The sequence below is a fragment of the Stegodyphus dumicola genome, chromosome X2, assembly GCF_044657685.1.
Source record: "Stegodyphus dumicola isolate Sdum_Otavi_A_Nest chromosome X2, ASM4465768v1".
NCBI classification, from domain to species: Eukaryota; Metazoa; Arthropoda; class Arachnida; order Araneae; family Eresidae; genus Stegodyphus; species Stegodyphus dumicola.
The window spans coordinates 112,915,402-112,931,863 of NC_140781.1; the positions used below are offsets into that span (position 1 = coordinate 112,915,402).

At 31.5% G+C, this 16,462-nt stretch overlaps 1 long non-coding RNA gene across 1 annotated transcript in view; it reads left to right on the top strand.

Annotated features, from left to right (window-relative positions):
• The first annotated feature begins 554 nt into the window (after window positions 1-554).
• Window positions 555-16,462, top strand: part of LOC118193824 (uncharacterized) — a 29,263-nt gene continuing 13,355 nt past the window's right edge. Inside the window, exons 1-2 of the long non-coding RNA XR_004758998.2 lie at window positions 555-656; window positions 871-948. This is a non-coding gene — a long non-coding RNA (uncharacterized LOC118193824). The remainder of the gene's footprint in view (window positions 657-870; window positions 949-16,462) is intronic.

Below are 16,462 nucleotides of genomic sequence, written 5' to 3' on the forward strand. Positions count from 1 at the left end.
TTACTTCATGTCAATCCTAAGCTGGTTTCTGTTCTATGTGGTGCTGGTCTTATACAATGTCGGCTTTTTTAACTCAAGAACATTTATCGGTGCATTCAAAAACAAATTTACTGCAGATTTATTCGACAGGAATAATTTTTTTGCTAGTTCGAAAATTTGTCAAATGTTTCAATTTATTTGGTTTACTAATATATAAGACCATTTTAATAATATCTCGTTTGTTCCCTTCAATTTATTAAACTGGAGTAGAACCATTTCTCTGGCTGTACAAAAAGTACGTTAAGTTGCGAAATTATATTCCTACGAAGCATTTGAAGAAACGTGTATCATCATTATTGTCTTTTATGCAGTATAGTTTAAAATGTTTTGAAGATTCTTCATCATTTTATTGAGTACGGAACAAAATAATTTCGTAACGTGTGAATCGTGCATGGAATTATCCGGATTTAACTCGTAAAACTCCTAGTTAAATGACAAATAGTTTTGACTAATGGCGCCATCTATTTCTCGAAAGTAGCGTAATTATTGTATTTATACTTCAGTTTCGAATGTAAAGGGTGACGGACTAGATTTCAGTTTATAATGCCATTTCGCCTGAGAATGTAATGTAAAGGGAAGATTTTAACGCCTGTTTTTTGTGAAAGTTACCGCTACAAGTATGACAGCAGGCCTCATTTTGCATACATGAAATCTTATGAAACTTGTTTTGGGTTTTTTTTTTTCTCACATAAATTTGTTTAATATGACCAGAATAATTCAGAGGCGGTTCAATTTTCTATTAATTTATAAAAAAAACCATTTATTCGTATTCATAACGTAAAAGTTCATTTCCTCTCTGATTTTTACCAAATTTCTTTTCTTTTATTGCAGATTTTAATGCAGAAAATGTCGAAACTCCATGCCACTCATTCTGAAACGTCTGAAATAGTTGCTCGAAAGTGAATAATGGTGATGTATAAAATGTTTATACATGAGTTTTGAGAGCATTTGAATTTTGATTCTTGTATGCAGTGTGTAATCTTACATTATAATAAACCTAAAATTAGAAAACAAATGAATAAACTTAGTTTCGAAATACTGGTTAAAGGAAAGTTTAAAAGGTTTTGAAAACAAACCGTGGTTTCTTTCTAAAATTTATTCTTCAGACTGGCAGTGAAAGATTGTTTACGTCCTTCTAAACAACTCAAATTAGCGGTTTTGACCAAAAAAAAAGTTTATTTATTTATTTATTTTTTTTTTAAGGATTTATATTTTTAATCTATAGTAGCTTTCAATAAGGCGAAACATCAATGTAAATTTATTATCACTTACATAGAATCGGACAAACTGCGCTTTTTAAAAATAGAATAATAACTTATTTAATATTTTAAAACCAAAACTCTGTTTTAAAGGAGTTAAGTAATCAGTGAATTATCATAATTTTTCAAAAGCAGCAAAGTAAAAATTGAATTCGCAAACACTAGTAATAAGAATGATTATGAAAAAAATCACTGAGAAAAGAAATACATTTGAGTTTCAGTCAGCAAAATTCTTTTCAAGCAAGTTTAGACTCAGGTACTGTAGACTTTCTTCATACTCGTTTTGCATAACTGCTGAACTATTTTGAATGCCTTTCCTTTTTCAGTGATTAAATGTTCGTTCATAATACAACAATGCCTCTCATAGCGCGGGTAATCGGTTCTATCAGTATCGTGGTTTGTTTAAAACCAAACTAATCCAGGAATTAAATGCATAAGTGATAAGTGTTTCCAAGAATTTTTTTCATGCTTGCTAGTTTTCAATAAATAAAATGTGATTATTAAGTTCAAATATTTTTATTAGAAATAATTCTAAAAGTCCCTGTTTTACTTCACCTTTTTTTTCTTCATGCATTTCTTTGTAGAAATGAATTGCTGCCCTTATTGTTCGGCGAATTGTAACCATTATAACATTTTTTTTTACATTTGTTCACCTGTTAATTCTTATGCAGGCACTTGAAAACAGTCTCCGTTTGCTAAGATATTCTCCTATTTTTCATAAGATCCTTGTAGTACATCTATTTTAAGTACGTGCTTCATTATTTAATTTCGTAAGTTTTTTTCGTTTCGCAAGACAGTTGAAATGCTTTTGAAGCCAGGAAACACTAGAAATGAGTAATACTGTCTCTGCGATTCAAACTGCTGACCCCTTGATTGCCATCCTCAAGTGCCCCAATTACACTTCGAAATTATGCGGTAAGTAGGAAGAAAAATCCTTACATTCTCGATCGCTTAAAAAGCAACTAGGGAGTAGGGGATCTAATCACCAAAACCTACTCATGACGGATTGTTTGGAAATAAAAATTTACTCTTTAACGATACATATCAATGGCATTTCTGTACTGCAGTGAAAGCAAAATTTCTTTGAAATTTATATATTAAACCTTTTAAATGCATCTTGTTAAACTTATACAACGAAGAATGTGATAAATGTTAAATGCTATCATACTGGTTTCTATTCCACATCTATTAAATAGTTATTAATGCATATTTGTGACTAAAGAAACATAGTGTAATATTAATCAAAAGCTGTTGTTGAAGATTTATAAACATGTATGTTATGAAAGCTGCAATTGAAAAACTGTCGATGAGCATTTTTAAGAACAAAACATAAAAAAATAAATATTACACAAAGTTGTTGTTGCATACTAGTTGTTGAACAGAACTGTTGATAAAAATCATTGCACTTGTTGAAATGTCGCATAGTAAGAAGTAATATATTTTGGTTTCCGAAATCCAACTGAGAGGAAATTAGGGTATTTTGCTATGACCCATAAAAAAGAGAATAATAACTAATTCAACTTGATAGATTAAATTTGTGTAAATCTCAAGGTTCCTTTATACTATTCCCTTACGTATAAAATTCTTAGTAACTTAGAACGTAATGTCAGAAAACCTAAGGTAATTATTTATTTTATAATCTTGTTGTAATACAACGTAACTGCGTTTTTGCTTTTAGAATAGAAACAAAGGGGGGAGGCTGCCTTCTTTTAATAGATATAAGATTACACAGTTGATACGATAGGAGCTTTAGTGAGTAATTGTTTACTCTTTTGCATAACTTTCCACGTGGAACGTCAAACTTTAGATAAACCTTTTACAGGAATATACTTCACTGCACTTTTTTATTACCTGTCTTCTTAAAGAGATTTCGTACTGCTCTTCTTATTTTATTGTAGATTTTTCAATCTTATTTGGTGAGATATATTTTTCTTATAACCTGCATTTCTCTGTAAGAACTGTTACATATCTTATAATTCAACAAATGTGAGCTAACGTTCTTAAATAAGTACGCTTACTTAATAATTTGACTTTTACAACGACGTTTGCTAAAATTATGTCTTCTCTAGTTAGATAGTCAAAATGAAAAAATTCGTATTGTTCTGTGTGATAACGGAATATCTCAGGTAATTATCTCGTTTAAAAGACCCATTTTGGCTACAAATCTCAATGGATTTTATTTAACATTATTAAAGGTTACATTCTCAGCTATAAAAAACAACTTTTCATTTCTTGATATATTGATTATAAGTTGAGATATACCAGGTTTTCTGAGAGACAACAAACCGGAAGTTACTGTCTGCAGCACCAGAAATCAAGTTTTAAAGGGCAAATTAAAGATGCAATTTAAACTCATTTTAAACTAAAAAATTTCAAACATTTCGATATGTCAGGAGAATCTGGCAAGGTATTTTTTATTACGTATTTTCATATTTTCTTTTTTGGACAACGTGAATAGTTGTGTATATATGTCAGGCAACGTTAATCTGAAAATTTAAAGTGCGGATTTTTCATTAAATTTTTTATGATTTATGCTTATAGCAACCATGATAACTCCAAAAATTCCTTATAGAATCACTTGCAATTTTTCACACATAGTTTTTATTTTATTATTATGGAGTTATAAAGGATGATGAAGGAGTTAAAAAATTAACCTTATAGAATTTAAGTTATATTATTTTCCTTCAATAGTGTACGCATTTTTTTACATGTTTGAGTATCGACTAATATATTTGGCCATATATTACTAGTGAATCAATATCTTCCATTTACTCTATTTCTTTGTATGCTTATGGTTAGTATAACAACATGAAGTCAAAAATATGTTTTTATCATCATTAGTCTGGTTGATGTTTTTGTTAATTTCAATATAAAATTTTCAGTACTTTTTTCATAAATTTCACAATATAACGAATTTTTGTCACTTTTGTAGTGATTATATTTAAGAGGGAGTGTAATTCAATATAAAATCTCATAAATTCAAAAATATAAGAAACGTTTTGAAGAAAGCCCTTCGAACGAGGTCGGCTACCTTAACAGTTTTAGAGCTAGATGAAATACTTTTGAAGTCAGGAAACCCAAAAAATGAGTAATGGTAACCAGGATTCAAACTGGGGATTTTCTGATTGCCAGCCGCACGTGTTTCCCAATTACACCACTAAGGTACGTGGTAAGAAGGGAGAAAATACCTTACATACTCCCTTACTTAAAAATCCGTTTAAAACGCAAGTGCAGTCGAGGGGATCCAGTCGCTAGTTCCTGGTGACGACGAATTATTTCCCACAATATTTTAGTTCGAGCGCCAATTGTAAAGAGTACTAGGCATTTAAGCATTTTATTTTGCAGAAGAAGAGGTGGAAAATGTCTAGTAACCTTGCCAGGATTCGAACTCCGGACCTCTGATTGCTAGCCGGAAGCACTTTCTAATTACACTATGAAGGTAGGTGGTATTAAGGGAAAAGTGCCTTACATAGTTATTAAAAGACTAGATTAAAAGAAGATAGTTTTGGTCTGGGTATTAATAGCAAAAACAGAATGAGTTAATTTTTTTTCCAAATTTTGTTCCCAGTAGGTACATTGATTCAATAAAATGTTATTCTTCTCACAAAATAGTCTCACACTAATGAAATCATCAGCTGCTTATAACAGAAAATAATTGTGAATGTTTCCGTTTGCTCTGTTCTTTTGTTACTCGTATTCTCACCAACACAGTTAATTCAATTTTCCTGTTGCATATTATTTCCTAAACATATCGTGCATAAATATAGCTCTGTATAATTTAATTAAAATGTAATTAAATTTTTCTAAACTACATTAATTTCGAAAAATTTTACTTTTAAATTTTTCCTTTTATTTTAGATGCAAAAGTAAACGTTTATTTATTAAAATCATATTTTAAACTGAATATTAAGTTTTGCTCATTAAAATATATTGAGTAAAATGCTTTATTAAATTATAGAAAACATCTTTAGTATTTTTAAATTCAGTGTATTCCCAAATTAATTCTCCTTTCAGAACATCTGATTTGAAGTCTTTCGAGCTCTGCTACTTGCAGTTTTTCACCTTCAGGCACCATGTTTTAATCTTTACCTTTAATGTTTGAACGCATCTTCATCATAATTGGAATTGAATAATATTTATTAAATTATGTGTTACAGCATAGCATCGAAATAAAGTTACTACCTTCTATCTGTGCACAACATGACATTTATGCAGCAAAGATTCGCTTAAGCACGCCTCAAGAACAATGTTTCGTGATTGAAATTTAAATTTAATTTTAAACAATATAATAAAACTACATTGTTTTAAGAATTTAAATCGAAAAATTAAATAATTTTATACAAAATAAATAATTTTTCCATCTAACCGATTAACAGATAATTTATTGTAGGAAAGGTTTAAATAATACGTGTGATTATTATGTAAATCATTTTAATACGCAATAAAAATTAATTAAATAAATAAAAGGAATACAAAAGCTACAAGTGAAAGTTTCTGATGCAAAATTAGTAACGGGCGAAAGACATCTGCAGTTTCTTTTTGAAAGGCCAAATCCTTCAAGGAAATAAGTCCAAATTTCAATAAAGACTTGATATATTCAGCTCTAAACTCTGAAGTATTTAGAGATCTTTCAAAGAAGTACAAAAGAATGAAAATAAGAGCTATTTTGCAGAAATGGAACACAGAAATTCCCATTCCTCAGAACAAATCCTAGAAGGAGAGGTTATATTATCAAGAAGTAAAGACTCTTTTAAACAAGCAATTTAAAAAAAAATGAAAATTAACATGAATTAACTAACGTAGCGCATTAATTTTTCTAATAAATATATTTATGTAAATTACAAAAATAAAGTAGGGTAGATTTTGTTAGTTTTTTTTTAGTCTAACCCTTACATTTTATTAGTTATTTACTTTGCATAATGCTGCATTTTTTTAAAAATCCTAAAGACATTGTTATACGAGGGTTAGCTTTCTAAATTTGACATTCGTTGTTGCACTTCTATATTGCAGATTTTTATCGCAAACATAATTTTAATCAAAGACTAAAATGGAAGCGTCTCTATTTAAACTACATTTAGAGTTGAATTTTTTATAGAAACTAAAGATTTTTATATTTTCTACTTAAAGAAGTTGAGAAGAAAAGTTGAAAGATAATGATTCCCTTTATAAAAGAATAAAATATAAAAACCATTAAGGTTGAAACCTCATTTTGCACTTCATGTAAATCATTTGTCAAGAAGTCACTTGAATACGTGAATAAATCAACACACTAACTATTTACAGGTTTATTTACAACAATTTAGCTATTCCAAGTTACTCTCAAAAGGAGAGCTTTGCATTATTATTGCCGATTCAGTCGATTCTAGGAACAGTTCTAAACAAATGCAATAGGCTTGCCACAGAAGTATACAAAATACACTGGTGTGCAAAAATTAAGGACGAAGTCGAAAAATTAGCATATCAGCTGAACGAAGAGGCAGAGCGGACAGAAAGACCAATCAGGAGATTAAGTAAGGTGATGTACGGTAGCACATGCGCAGATATGCAGGTAGACGTAATGGAGGAGTGTCTGAGTAGTATAAAGCATGTTGTCGGTGTAAGATCAGTATTTCTGGCAAAGAGATTGCACGCCGTATAGCAGTTAAAATCACACCGAGTTGCTGCCTCAGCGAGAAATGGCGAATAATCAATCTGTTAGACGACATCTGGATGCTTTTACCCGAGGTCGAATCATTGGGAAGTTGGAGGAAGGCCGCAGTGTGACAAGTGTGGCTGCAGAGTTCGGAATTGCTCACAGCATCGTTTCACGACTTTGGAGACAATTTCAAACTACAGGAGCAGCTATCCGAGGGTTTAGTAGTGGTCGTCCACGAGGAGCCACACCCGCAGATGACCGGTATATTGCCTTAGAGGCCAGAAGAAACAGGCGGCAGAGAGCGGGAGAAATCGCTAGACACACGACACAGGCGACTGGACGACCGATATCGCGTTTTACCGTGGCCAGAAGACTGCACGGTGGTGGTCTGTTTGCACGACGCCCTGTACGGTGCTTACCTCTAACGCCTGCCCATCGGAGAAGGCTTTCTCTGTGGTGCCGGGAACACCGGAATTGGAGAGACAATGAATGGGGACGAGTACTCTTTACAGATGAGAGCAGATTCAGTCTGAGTAGCGATTCTCATCGCATACTCATCTGGAGAGAGCGGGGAAGCCGCAATCATCCCTCGAACATCATTGAAAGGGAGAGGTATGGAGGTGGCGGTGTTCTCGTTTGGGGAGGCATCATGCTTGGTAGTCGTACAGACCTTCACATCTTCGATGCAGGTTCAGTCAACGGGACCCGTTATTGTAACGAGATTCTCCTTCCATATGTGCGTCTTTTTAGAGGCGCTATGAGTCCGCAGTTCATTTTCATGGACGACAATGCACCATGTCATGCCAGTAGCTGCCGAACAGCTCTTAGAGAGTGAGGATATTGAACGTATGGATTGGCCGGCACGATCTCCGGATCTCAATCCCATCGAGCATGTGTGGGATTTTCTAGGCAGACGCTTGGCAGCTCGTACTTAACCACGAGTAACGATTCCGGAGTTTCGATTGGCGCTGCAAGACGAATGGGCAGCAATGCCTCAACAACTCATTGACACCCTCATTCTCAGCATGAGCAGACGCTGTGAAATCTGCCTAGCAGTCAGGGGAGATCATATCCCCTATTAAAGACCGGATGTTTCTTGCTGGACACCCATCACAGGGATGTTTCGGCCTTCAGTCGCATTGCGCTCCATGCTACTTTTTCAATAAAGCTTCTTTTTATCCCTCTGATTTCTCTTTTAGTAAGTGTTGCTTACATTACTCATGTCTTTACGTATTGAGGATCTTACGGTATTAAATGTGTTGATTTGGAAAGCTTTTGTACAAAGTTATATTGAAAAAACCGTCTCGTCCTTAAATTTTGCACACCAGTGTACTTTAGCGCTGTCTAAGGGTCAGATCAGCACTAACTACAAGGGGTATATGAAATTAAATCGAAACATGAAAAGATATTGAAAGCATCCGAGTCCTCTAAAAATTTTGTTTATATGATAATATTACTCATTTTTTTTAATGAAGCTAATACAAATTTCTGGCAGGCACACATTGAGTATAACTGAATATTTTTAACAGAAAATTTGACTTTGCATAATTTTTAAAATAATGTGCTATATTTGTTGTTAATTATACGTCTTCATTTTGAGAACAGTTAAAAAAAGGGCACATGATCTTGCAGGGGGGAAAGATAAAGGAAAGAAAGGAATTTGCTGCAATTTTCTGTTCCAAACGATTTATTTTCGCTGAAAAACTTTTTAGTGTCTATGATTTTTGAATGATTGCATTTATGAATTACGTAAAACAATTCAGAGTAGTACTTTCAATTTTAAAGAATCTCTGAATACGTATTCTAACTTAAATACATAATAAACCTTAATTGTTGTGAAGAAGATACACTGAATATATAGCTTCTATTTTTAAATTAAATTATTCGAAAACCACTTCAGATTAATATACTGAACACAGTTTTAATGTTGATAGAGATTGCGTTGTTAAATTCTTGCGTCAATAACAGTATTTATGAATGTATTACTTATCTTATATTTCAGCTGCTGTTACTAGTTTAAAAGCTTTTTAGTCTAAAAGTTTTGTCGACTTAAAAGTTATAATTGTAATCTTTCGGAGTACGTTTAGATTAGGTTATTTGAATATGACAAAGTTAACGAACGCTGTCTGGGTAAGTGAAGGGTTGTCTTCATGGAAGACTTTCTAAGGGAAACTGGCTCGCATCCACATTATATATACAGAAAAAAAAAGTACCCGAAAATCTTAAAAACACTCACGCAGCCTGTCCGTTCGCCTGTAATCGAAACCAAGTCGTACTCCCAGTATTCCATGGTCTTAACCACTCGGCCAGCGTGGGCTTTCACAACAGGATTTTAAAATAGAGAAGCATATAATAACAGTGCAATGGGTTACAAATTTTACGTTTCTTTATTATGCAGCCGTATCTTAAGTTGTGATAAGTTACAGATGTTATAAAAAAACATACGATAAGCTGACAAAATAATATCCAGTTTTTTGTAACCTGTGTGCAGTAGAACAACATGCTACTATTCTGAATCAAGAAACTATAAGGATGTTTTTTAATGGTTTTCAAGATTTATTTCTGAAATAATTTTAGCGCAAATAAAATCAAATTTGTTGTAAGCTGAACAATAAAGTGATATTTTACTCTTTTGAATAAAAAAGAATCTGCAACGTATTACTTTTAGCAGAGAAAAATCAGTTTTCCAGAATGTTAGAAAATGGGCAAGTAAGATTTTAAAATTTCTATCATTTATAAATGTCTTATTTCGGGAAAGCACGCAATTTGGAGAAAGATATGACATTTATTACTTTTCAATGGTCTACGAATTTCCAATCAAAGCACAAATAGGATCTGTCAAAATATTTGAAAGAAACGTTTTACTTCACAAAAGAAAAAATAAAACTGTAGGAGTAACTTGAGTAACTTGTCAGAGCTGGAGCATGTTTTGAACCATAAAAAATAACATTTAAAAAAAATAATTCTGTATTTCTTATTGTGGCCGTTTGACCTAGTAAAAAGAACGTTTAATTTGATCCCATGAAAAGAAGTAAAAGAAATAAATTTAATACTTATACATTTGTTAGAGTTTCGGTAAAACAGAAATTTCGTAATTAAGTTTTGTCTTGCATTTTTTTGCAGGAAGAACTGTATAAGAGCAACTGTTAGGAAATACTCAGATAGTTTGATGTAAAATATAATTTAGAATGTAGTGTAATTTAACTTGTTAAATAAAACGTTTAATAACTCTTTGTTCAATGGTCCGGAAATGTTTATTTTTACCAAGGTAAGCAATATGTTTTGTTAATTGCAATAAAGGTGAAAAGGTCAAAAAAATTACTAGCTAGGAACATAATAAATGGTACAAATTAGATGCAAGATTAATTAGAGATTTCAAGAAGAAAACAAAGATATAAATTATTTGGAAGTCCCGTTTACTTTTTAAACCTTTCAGTTAATTAACTTGTATATAGTTGTAGTTTGAAAGTTAAAGACATCATAGTTAATCGATTGAACATATCTCAGAAATGGCAATTTGCCAGTCCGCTTGAATGATAAATGCGGCAGCTGAGCGTAACATGAGGATCATATTATGAAGAAAAAACTGAGAAACTGCTATAAACGAATGATGTGCCAAAAGGGTAAGAATGAACGTTTTCAAAAGTAAATAAAACAAAACGAAATAAAATACTTGAATATTTATGAATTATAACTCAATAGGAGAAAAAGTTTTTGATATCTCTCTTTTCGTGATTTGGGAAGGTTTTGTTGCTATTTGATAGTTGAATTGGGTTACATTTTAAAGAGAAATTCATGCGCTTTTATTTTCACATTTTTTATAAAAATAGCTTTTATTAAGCTACTTTTTTACACCTTCGATCAGTTTTAAGGACTATTGAAAGTAATTAATACTAAGCACATGTTTTGAAGCAAACGTGACTAAATAAAAAAAGAGAAGAAAATATTCTTTTATTCTGATGTTAGGCAATAAGACAGAATTAAAGCTAATAATCAACTTTAAATAGGCTCAAAAGTAAATGAAAATCCATTAGGGAAGAGAATAAACTGAGCTCGCTAAAAGAAGTGTCTCCATTAAACAAATGAAGCTTCAAGTTTAGAGTAAGATATTACTCTCTTAATTAGTTACTGAAAATTCTAAAAGAATATTCGAAACTTGAAGGAGCAAATTAAGACTTCATAATTTACAATTAACTTTTACTTATCTTACATCGACTTAGATTGTTATTCACTAATTAGGTTACAAAACGCTTTCTACGTTTTCTGAAACTAATGGAAACCAAGATCTATAGACTTAGGTGATGGCTTTTCTTTCGCAAAATTAGTAGAAATAGAGTAATCATCATTTAAAATATTTATATTTTCAAATTCATTTAAAAAAGGAAATAACGTCTAGAAAGACGAACCGTTTTACTTAACCGTGTACCAAACGTAAAATCATTACTTTGAAGTGATGTACACTCTTTATCAGTTTGGCTGCGCTCTGAGATCTAAGTACTTAAGCGAAATAAATCTGTCTTAAAATAATTCCTGTAATTCTAGCAAATACCAAGCTTCAATTGCAAGCAAAAATGAAAATGTTTGGGCAGACGCTTCCCGACAAATAATGTAAAATGACAGAAAACAAAGAGATGAGTAAATGCAGGTTCTCTTTAATCTTTTAAATTAGAAAAAAAGAATTCGTTGTTTAAAGTTCTGTAAGGTGAGGAAAGTATCAAGCCAAATTAAATTTAAGAAATATCACTGTACTAAAAATAATGCTTCCCGATGAAACCATTACGAAGCAAAGGAGAATAACAAATTAAAAGGCGATGCTGTTTAAAAACTTTAAAAAAATAATTTACGTCTGCATAAATAAGAGAAAATAAAACAAAGTCTTATTCTCGTTTTACCACATAAAAACAGCGAAATATTCCATCAGTAATCCTCAGAATAATTGCTTTTCCATTTAAAAGGACTAAAATACAAATTAAACAACTTAGATTTTAAACTTTTATTTAGAATATTCTGATTAATAGAAATCAAAACTGGGAGCTTAAAACAGATTTCAGGCCAATAAATTATCTTAATTTTAATCACTGTCTAACATAAATACTGAACGGTATTAAGGGGATGTAAATGCAAGCAAATTCACGCACAAACAGATGCAATCACTGTTATAGAGCAATCAATCAGCGACGCACTGTTTTTTTCTTCTTAATTTATTTTAACCATTTGGACATTAGTGAAAATTCTGGTATTTTCTTCAAAAAACGAGTATACCTGCCGTAGAGTATGTTTCTATTTCTATGGTGTATTTCAAAACTACTGAATGACTAATATCTCTTAATTTGTTAGTCTTGGGGCCTGCAATTTCATTTAAAAGCGGAGTCTAACACAGCGATCATTAGACTGAAACGGTTTGGGCTATATCAAACATTTTAGCAAATATACAGGAACTTTCGGTTTTTCATAGGGTTCTCTGAGAAAAAGCTATTTTTTATGAGAAAAACATTTCCTGTGCTCAGAGAAGTCAGAATAAAATTAACTATATTCTTACATTTAATATGCAAGGTATCATTCCCGAGATTTTGGGGAACAGGATACAAATGTTGTAACAGAAAGCCATACAAGCTAAACTGTAGAATGTGAATGCGAATTTTTAGAACGTATCATTTGGGATACTAATTAGAAATTTTGGTCTGAAATTACCATCTGTAGTAATCTTAAAATCTGAAATTTTTTGTTTGATAAAATTTAATTTTATACGGTTTTTAATTATTTCTACTTCTTATTTGAATTGGTTTTGTAAGGCATGCAATTTTGACAACGTATTTTAAGGCCAGTCCCGCATTCAGTTGTTAATTTTAAATATTCATTATTTTTTTTTTTTATAAAGAACCCAATTTTTAAGAGAAAATGTTAGCAATAGCTTCCTAACTTACATTTTACTTAAGGAAAACTTATTAACTGAAATGTTCCTTTTAGAGGGACTGTATAAATATCTAATTTTAGTATAATGTTTTACTAAAAGCTCAAAGTATTCAAAGTTGTCTTAGTCTGAGAGTCTGCCTTATTTGAATATTTCGTAAAATAGGGACAATTCATCTAGCACCAACTGACCCAAGAGATGATTATTCAGTCAATCCTTCTTAAACATACGGTATAAAATTAAGTGACAATTTTATATCATTTTTATTTAAACTAATAAGATTTAAATAAGTATACTTTATTTTATTTAAGGATAATTATTTTGTTGAAATTGAAGCGCATTAAAAAATCTTAAGCTCGTATTAGGAATTTAACCTTTTCTTAGCATTGATTCACAGTCTAATATTTATAAATACAACAACACGCGCAACTCTGCAAAAAATGCTTTTTGAACAATTTTGTTTAAAATTGTGAATAAACTCGAAACGTTATTAAGACTTCATAACCCAATACTAAATGTTAATATAGAAATAAATGTAATATTTTATTCCAAAATTTATACGATTAACCGTTTAGTTATTTTGTTTTAGATTGTTGCAATTAGTGTATAAGGTACGAAGTGTCAAAATATTACATCGCATTTTTAGACATCTTTTATTGTTAAAAGCATAAGGCAAATTAATATTAATATCATATAGATAATTTATTAAGCGATTTAACTCATTTAGGATTTGCTCATTTTCTTCAATTTGAATTTAAAAGAATCATGTTTATAGAAATTTGTAGAGTATCAAAATGAATCGTCTTATCACTAAAAATAATTAATTAAATTTATCGTAACTTTTTTAAATAAAAAGACAAAAGAATGGCATTTTAAAGTTAAATGTCACTCACTCATTATGCTAGATAAGTTAATAATGATGCGTGTGTATTTTGAAACGCGAACAAGATTGAAGTAAGCATTATTTATATTTCTTAGCTCTTTAAACTAAATGGTGTCCGGAATAAAAGTTACCTGGTATAAAAGGAGGCAAAATAATGGCACAGAAAAAAAGAATAATAGGATAATAATAGGAAAAGAATAATAGGTAGAATAAAGGAACCCTCGAATTTCGCCAAATAATTTCTCCAAACTCAGATGGGACAAAGAGCCAAATTCTCTTTTAACTAGTAGGATTATAGTAAACTTTCTTAAGCAATGTGTTAATGGTAAGACGGTTGAATTAGCTGTAGCTCATGAAGGCTATTTGGATAAAAGGTTTTTCCGAAATGGCTCTGGACGAATCGTATCTTTTTCAACTCCCGTTCTCCTTATTTTTAGCACCATTCCAGAAATAGACTAGATTAAGAGCTAATCGCTCGGAATGTCGGGATTAATGTAGAAAAAAAATATCATGCATGCCAAAAATTTTAATTAAACTAAAATGTTATATTTTTACTATATATTCGTTAATATTATTTCCCTCAGTTTTTTATTTCTTACTTAAAATTTGTTAATTAAGGTAGATTTTTCTTCCTTGGCCCTAACATTAATAAGTAACGACTGTGTACTTCAGATAACTTCATCCGGCCCTGAGTGAAAAATAAGCATTTCGACTTAAATGTTGTATTCCGTCCTTATCTGTACATCGTATTCTATTATAATATATGTTTATAATATGTTATCATTTATCACAAATATATAGTAGATGCATATATATCTGTAATGATGTAGAAATATTGATAACGTATATAATAATCCATAATAAACAGCAGACTTAGCAGCCGAGGGAGATTAAATTACCACTTTTTTCCCAATTGAAACTTGTGGCCACAGCTGACTTCACACTCTAATCGTGCCTGATTCAAAACATTTACATTTTTGATAACTTTGTGGTAAGAACAGAATGGAAGCTTATTAAGAAAAAGGGTTTCGATTCGAATTAGCTACTGCATTATCGTTATGCAAAAGTTATAACATATTTATTAATCTAGAAATGACGCAGTCCAGAAATGTTTATGTAAACAATACATATTTTCAGAATATAGAAGCGAAATAAGAGAATTAAAAATTAAGGTGCTATTGGTAATTTAAGTTATAATTTTGATTTACATATTTTTATCTGAATATTTAGTTTGCCACGGTTGCCAAGCTTGCTTTTTATTATAGATCACTATCTGCTTAATTAGTATTTCGACATCTTTACGTCTAATTCTACGCCATGAATAATTTCTACATCATTATATACGTTATTAATATTTCTCATAGTCAACAGCATCTCAGCTGCGGGTATATAAAAGGAAATTCCTCTGTGGAATTTTAAATTGTGTTAACGACTAGGAATGAAGCCTTGTTATGACTGCTACTTAGCAGTCATAGCTTTGGATTTGTTCTAACCATAATCCCAAGTTTATTGGCCATGTAATTACTACGTTGTTTTTATTCAATTGTTTATTATTTTTAGGAAACGACCACCAAATTCTAAAGGCTATGCAAAATGAAATGGCAGATGCGAGAAGCTTGAATTTGTTCATTTGCAATGTTCTATATTAAGTATAGAACAATATACATTTAATATTTAACATTAGTGCAACATGTCAGCATCACTGTGTAAATAATATTCATAACTCTGAGTGTATTGATGTCAGTAGTGAATTAGGTAAATGTGTAAAATATGCTCAATATTAGTATAACATTTCTCAGAGAGTATTTCATGATAGTATAACATGCAAGAAATGAGGTGTGCACAAATAATATAAGCAATTCAAAATACAAATACTAAAACTTATTGCGCTGTGTAATAAGCAAGGTTAAACACAGTAAATTCAATTCTATGGTCCAGTGACAACATTAATTAAAATTAAAACAATGCAAATAAGTAAGAAAACAATGTAACTTTATTTTGTGACGTGTTTGAGAATACAAGTTACATTTTAAATTGGTGGTGGCTGGTCATCTAAATATCTGAAGAAAAAAAAAAAAAAAAAAAAAAAAAAAAAAAATAGTAACACATACTTTTAACATATATAAAATTTCACAATATGCGGATGGGGCCCATCATACAAAATTTGAATAACTGGAGAGTGTTGAAATCAATGGCAGAAAAATTATCACGTAGTAGGGAATAATTACTATACGTCAGGACATTAATTTGTAACAAGAGAGAGTTAAATTTGAGGAAGGCAACGGGTTTGGAGGCTAGGCTTTATTTCGTTCTGCCGCTTCCATCCGGCTGATTCCAGGTTTTTCTCAATCCCGCAAGCCATTTTTATTTCAGGATATACGCAGCAGTTTGCCAGAAACTAGTCTTTCTCAGCTGGCTGTATCCATGTCGCAGGTTACCGGCTGGAACTCCTCTGCTCTTGTCTAGCTCGGGACGTCCATACCATCTCTCATCTCAGGAATTTACTCGGTGAGCTAAGTAGGTTGTCACTCTGTATCGCCTCGCAGCTCTGCCCTCGATGTCGCCTCAAAGTTCTAATCTCCCTTCCAACTACGCAGCAACTGCTCTTTTCTAATTAGTGGAAAACTTGAAATCTTGGCAATTAAAGATGATGAATGGTCTCCCAACTAACGGCAGCCCAAAAGGAACGCAGCAGAAATTCTTCCGGGGGAAAGTCTTCTCAGGCTACCAGAAGT